Consider the following 7271-nt stretch of genomic DNA (forward strand, 5'->3'; position numbering starts at 1 on the left):
ATCTTTATATCACTATTATATATCTTTGTACATTGAGGACAATGTACATATTTAGTGTGGGGGGATATTTATATCATTATCAGAAAAATCCCCAAATTTTGTCTTGCTCTCAAATAATCTTCTCATATCATTATTATAATGAATTTTGATTAATTTATGATTTTTATTGATATGTCTTGAATTAAAACATAGGCATTTATGCATTGATTGTTAGACTTTAAGGAATTAGAGAATCAAACATGATGAGTTGATTTTTGAGATGTAAAAATTTTTAGGTTGTTTCGCCAAGTTTAGGTACTATCTTAAGTTGAAATTCACAAGTTTAAACATCAGAAAGCCATAACTTTTGTGAGATCTTGAGCCTTTAGAGCATATATTTTTTTCTTTCATGCTCACTTTTATTGTTGCTTTCAGTGCGTCAATATTGATTTGTTATTCTAGAACTTGCTTGTTTATACATGTCAAGACCACACCATTGATTTGATATGTCGAGATAATAAAGGTTATTAGGTTTAACCCACTTATTCCATAAAAGCCTACCCTCATAATTAAACCTTAGTGAACTTCTTGAGCCTAACAAGCCATTCATTGATTTACCCTCAACATTAACCCATAACCCATTATTGTTGAAATCCCCTAATTTGATCCCTATTTTTGTCGAGATTTGATTTGAATTAATTACTTTGCTATGTTTTATTTTTCGTTGTATTAATTAGCAAAGTTCTATGTTATTTGACTTGTTCTTAACAAAATAAAAACATACATACATACATATTAGTAGTAATTCTTTGTTTTTGAGCTTGAGTATTTAAATTCCTTATCCCATGAAGAAAAGCTCAATTCTAGGATTTTCTAATTAGAAATGTAATTTATCAAGTTGTAGTATTTTTCTAGTTAGGTAATTTTTCAATTCAATCTCGATTCTAACCTTCTTTTTCAGCTTGTAACCACACCCCCTAACCAAAGCCACGTTACAACCCTCTAAAGACCTTGTAATTGATGTGTCATCTCAATATATAGTGGTAGAGATTTGATTTTCATGCAAGCCTATGGTAATAACATTTCATATTGACTGTTGAGTGCTAAATTTCTTGTCCTTAAAACACCTCGAGTGATTTGAGTGAATCTTTAGTGAGGATGTGAAACTCTGTGATGTTTTGAATAAAAGGTGATTACTTAGATAAGGGGAGACACCTATATTTTTGTAATAAAAATGCTCAACTTAGAATGCCTGAAACTTTGACGTTCTTCGAGTTCAATTTTCAATGTGTGACTACTTATGGATTATTGTGAGAGACTATTGATGAGAATTATAAGTTAAGAAGAATTTATTTTGATTGTGAGTTGAGGATTTTGCTTGAGGACAAGCAAATGCTTAAGTGTCGGAGTATTTGATAAACCGCAATTTATACATATTTTTATCTTATGCTTAGAACATTTATGGATGATTTCTCCTTAGATTTGGTGAATTCGATGCTTCTAATCCTTTAAATTCATGTTTTATACTTAGGTGAGCATAGAAGAGAAAAAAGAGCAAGAAACGGGCTAAAAATGGAGAAAATGGACCAACATGTGAAATCAACACGGCCTGGACTTCCGTACGTGGGTAGACCACACGCCCATGTCCATTCAACAGACTCGACCACTACACCACACCAGAGGCATCAGAGACGCATAACAGGAACACCAAAGTGTAGACAAGGTCATAAATGTGAAAATAAGGGCACTGTTGTGTGAACAGGGACACTGAAGTGTATACAGAGGCACCAAGGGGAAAACAAAGGCACCAAAGTGCAAACCCCATTCAATAGCGCATACTAGCCCTATTGGCATGCCAATCATATCCTAGTGACTTCTACATTCAACTGGGCATTTTATATAATCCATTACTGTATCACCCTAGCCCGTATCTGTTGCCGAATTAGGGCTATTGAGTATTACTAGAGCATAACATCTTCTACTAAACATTTTATTATCATAAACAAATCACATCGTAAATCAGAGTATCATCAACCAAAATCATACATATAGTCCCTTTTACAAGCCCTTGAGCATAACATCTTCTACTGAACATTTTATTATCATAAACAAATCACATTGTAAATCAGAGTATCATCAACCAAAATCATACATATAGTCCCTTTTTCAAGCCCTCGAGGCCTTAAAAGGACATTGGAAACGAATTAGGACTAAATCGAAAACATATGAAAATTTTCAAACTGCAGGGTCACACAGCCGTGTGGCCAAGCCGTATGACTCACACGGGTGTGGGCATTCGAAATAAGAACACATGTTGTGTCTCAGCCCGTGTTTGTACCCGTGTAACTCACTAACTTGGGTCACAAGGCCAAGCCACACGCCCGTGCGCCAGGCCATGTGCGAGGCCGTGTAGTAGCCTAACTTGCAACCCTTTGAAAGCTATAAGGGACACACGGTCGTGCCACCTGGCCGTGTGTCACACACCGCTGAGACACACGCCCATGTCTCTGCCTATGTGGACGAAAAAAAGCCATTTTTCTCACCCAATTTCCTACTACCTGTACAAGCCAAATGCACCTATAATCAAGCAATCAAATTCACTTAACATACGCAAATTCAAGCTTAAACATTATAGGAATTATCCATTCAACCAATATGCCAAAATGGTACCTCAATTTCAATAATCAATCTTACTTAAACACTTAACCATTTCATTCATCATCTAAACTACTAACTAAACCATTCCAATGTCATATTTATCCATATGTTCATATACCAAAATGCATGCACAACCAATATAAAAAAAATGGCCATTTTCATAACTAACATATAACATACCAATTTGACCAAAAGATGACCACTTTCAAACAACCAAATCAATCTATTAGCAACATTCATGGACTATCCCTATTCACACCATTCACTATTTCATAAAATACCATTATGATTTCAACCAACACAACATCAAAAAAACAACCACACCAAAATACCATAAAATCTTAATATCATACCAACTAATTCATCAACCAAAATAACACATATACAAGCCACACATAATGGCTAAATTCATTAAAAAAGACACCTATACATGCCATTATAACCATGACTCAAGATCATCAAAATCTACCGATTTAGCTGATGGATAGTGTGACGGATCTCTAACAACCTTCCAACCCAAACGAGTTTCCGATCATCTAGAAACACAAAGGAAATATCAAGAAGTAAGCACGTAATACTTAGTTAGTTCATAATTCATAAACAAAGCTTACCATTTCAATTTATAATCATAAAAAAAAATTTTGAGATAATCCAACATGACTTGGTATTAACCTAAGAAACAACAACCTTTCAAGTTAGATAATCACATAGCTTAGCAAATCATCTCAAAACATCATAGCCTTTAAACACACTACTTATAAGCATTCATACTTTCAAGCATATGGCTAAACATATTTCAAACATCATCAACTCATACCTTTTCATACTTCATATCATCACTTATTAAAGCATTTGTCGAACCTTCCCTTTTTCAAACCCGTTGAACCCCTAGAATAATATCGGATACGCGGGAATTTCGCACATTATGTGTTAACATGTGGTCGAAGCCACCACTATCTCTTATCTCATATAAATGCTCTCTCCCGAGCTATAATTCAATACTATTTAAATTAATGAATTTACCTCAAACACGAATGGAGAAATACTATCAATTAATCCAGTACATTATCTTTTCCTCGATCTAAATCCATACGTTGCTTTTCTTGATCAATGTAATCAAATTTAGCTTATTCAACTTTCATTCTATTCAATTTAACCCAAAAATCACATTTTCACAAAATTATGCCTTTGCCCCTAAAATTTTGAATTCATTACACAGTCCCTAACTTATAAAAATGAAAAATTCATACAATTTAGTACCAAACCATGCTAGCCGAACATCAAGTAAGTCCCTAGCAAGCCCTATATTCTATTTATTTCACATTTTTACCATGAATATTTTTCTATTTTTCAATTAAATCCCTAAATGAAAAATACTTTAAAAATTCCTTTACAAAAGTTGCTCAATTATCATCAAACATTCATTTTCATCCATCACAAGGTAACACCCCTAACCTGTATCTGTCACTGGAATGGGGGTTACGAGGCATGATAAACCATAATTTATACATATTTTTATCCCATGCTTAGCACATTTATGGATGGTTTCTCCTTAGATTGGTGAATTCGATGCTCCTAATTCTTTAATTTCATGTTTTATACTTAGGTGAGCATAGGAGAGTAAAAACAGTGAGAAACAGACCGAAAACGGAAAAAATGGACCCCCATGGGAAATCAACATGGCTTGGACTTCTTCACATGGGTAAGCCACACGACCGTGTCCATTTAGCAGAATCGAAGCACGACTTACACAGGTAGACTACACACCCATGCCTATTTAACAGCCTTGACCACGGGCTGGAGCAATCGGACACGGGCGTGTCTTTGTCAAGCCCAAGTATAGTCCTATTCGAAAAAGGCCACTTTTGAGGGCTCTTAGGCATTCAAAAGACTATTTAAACACTTGATAAGGTACTTAGAAGAGACACACGGAGTAGGAGGCAAGGAATTACTCAAGGGAAGCCGATTGATCCATCTTAGAAGCCACATTCATCGTCAAGACTGAAGATCTCCCTTCAATTTCCATTCAGGGGTTTTGCACTTTATTTATGTTTTGTTATCTTCATTCTTTTGAGATGTTTTCTTTTATAAGTATGAACTAAACCCCCTAAATACCTAAGGGGAATGAAACCTAAGACAAATCTTGTTATTATTATCTGAATTGTATAATAAATATTTGACTTCTTCTTAATTATGTGTTCTTAATTCTTGTTTTAATATTCCAGGATACTGATTCAAGTTAATGCTCTTATTCAGAGGAAGAAAAGACCCTGTTTAAGAGTAAATTTGTAGTAAATAAGTAGAGTTGATTGCGCGCCTAGAGATAGGGTGATAAGATTTTGTCGGATTAGGGTGAAACCTAATAAGGGGATCCATAGATCGAGTTAATACAACACTAGGGCGTTAATTAGAAATAGATTTCAATTAATCAGCCTAGGGTTAGACATTCTTAGTCTCGAGAAAGATAATAGATAGCTTAGGGATTTCTACGGATCAAGTCAAATGAATAAATCGTCTGATTCAGAGTCAAATAACAAGTGAAGTCTAGGTGGATTTTTCCTTGGGTATTGTCTTAATAAATCAAATTTTCCCAAAATTTTTTCCCCAATTTCTCCTGTGCATCCTTAGTTTAGCTAATTAATTTAGATAACCAAACCCCTTAATTTTTAGGCTAGATAATAAAAAGGAAGTACTTACTAGTACTCTTGGTTCCTTTGGGTTCAACAATCCAATCTTGCTAAAGTTATACTACTGTTCGATAGGTACACTAGTCTTCATCGTGATAATAGTTAGTTTCAAGAACGATTAGTTATAAATCTTTAAAACCTGTCGCGAATATCACGTATCAAGTTTTTGGCGCTGTTGTCTGGGAACTAGAATATTAGGAACACTAGATTTTTATTCCTTTAGCCACTCTACTTTATTTGCAATTTTAAGTTTTATTTTCTTTTCTAATTTTTCTTTTATTCGTTCCTGGCAGGTTTTTATAGTGTATGACTAGAAGAAACCCGTCGGGGCCATTACTGTTTGATAGTGAGATCAATTGCACAGTTCGCAGAAACTGAAGAGAAATAAGGGGAAGCGTACAATACACAGAGGAAGAACAAGAGGACGATACTTCAACCACAAACGAGAAGATGGCTGAAAACCAAGAAAATTTGCTACCTCCTGCGATTGCTGCTAATTAGAATCCTGCTCCACGTACTATGTATGATTATGCTAAACCTTCTTTAACAGGAATTGAATCGAGCATAGTTAGGCCTACTGTTGCTACAAATAATCTTGAACTGAAACCTAACACCATTCAAATGATCTAACAGTTTGTTCAGTTTGATGGCTTTTAGGACGAGGATCCCAACACTCACTTGGAAAATTTCTTAGAGTTTTGCAACACTTTTAAAATCAATGGCGTTTCTGATGATGTCATTTGCCTTCGGTTGTTTCCCTTTTCGTTGAGGAATAAGGCTAAACATTGGTTGAACTCGTTACCACGAGGGTCAATCACTACTTGGGAACAAATGACTGAAAAGTTTTTATTAAAATATTTTTCGCTAGCTAAAACAGCCAAATTACGTAATGATATCTCATCTTTTTGCAGATGGATTTAGAAACACTCACGATGCATGGGAGAGATACAAGGATCTATTGAGAAGGTGCCCTCACCATGGGTTACCACTCTGGTTATAGGTTCAAACGTTTCACAATGGCCTGAATCCTTCGACTCGACAGATGATTGACACAGCCGCTGGTGGAACAATCAATAATAAGACACCTGAGGATGCTCATGAATTTATAGAACAGATGTCACTGAATAATTATCAGTGGTAAGTCATAAGGACAAAACCAATGAAAATAGTTGGTGTTTTTAACGTCGATTCGATCACCATGCTCTCTAATCTGGTAGATCTTTTGAATAGAAAAATTAATGGTTTTCTTGGTTCTTCACAGGTGTACCTAGTAATGCAGTGCGAAACAAATGGAGGTGGATCCAGCAATTCAGAATACCCACCCTATGGCCACAACATGGAGAACGAGTAGTTAAATTATATGGGTAATAATCCTCGATCTCAAAATAATCCGTATAGTAATACTTACAATGTAGGATGGAGGAACCACCCAAATTTCTCATGGGGAGGCCAAGAGAATTAGAGACCACCACCACCTTCCGGCTTCCAACAACAACCTTACCAGTAAGAGAAAAAGCTGAAACTTGAGGAGATGCTAGCAAAATTCATCTCGGTGTCAGAAACTCTTTTCTAGAATACCGAGACAGCATTTAAAAATCAACAAACGTCGATCCAAGGGATCGAAACTCAGATAGGTTAGCTCACTAAATTGATATCTGAACGACCACAAGGTAGCCTTCCGAGTAACACTAAATCTAACCCAAGGGAGCAACTCAATGCAATTACCATTCAAGATGAGGAAGCGCTAGTTGCACCTGAACCAGAACCGAGGCAAGAAACTGTGGTAAGTAGAGGTAAAGGTGAGGTGGACCACAATGACCAGAAATCGGTAAGTAAAGAGGACAAACCTCATGTGCCATACCCTAAGGCGACAAGGAAAGACCGCACAGATGAACAATTCGGTAAATTTCTTAAATTATTAAAGAAGTTACACATTAACTTACCGTT

The 7271-nt window shown here is 35.7% G+C and overlaps 1 non-coding gene across 1 annotated transcript; it reads right to left on the reverse strand.

The window, feature by feature from the left end:
- Positions 1-6203: 6203 nt before the first annotated feature.
- On the reverse strand, positions 6204-6308 carry LOC121205357 (small nucleolar RNA R71). The gene has a single exon (XR_005900438.1). It is a non-coding gene; the product is annotated as a small nucleolar RNA R71 (small nucleolar RNA).
- Between the last annotated feature and the right edge of the window lie 963 nt (positions 6309-7271).

Source organism: Gossypium hirsutum, chromosome A08 (assembly GCF_007990345.1).
Source record: "Gossypium hirsutum isolate 1008001.06 chromosome A08, Gossypium_hirsutum_v2.1, whole genome shotgun sequence".
NCBI lineage: Eukaryota > Viridiplantae > Streptophyta > Magnoliopsida > Malvales > Malvaceae > Gossypium > Gossypium hirsutum.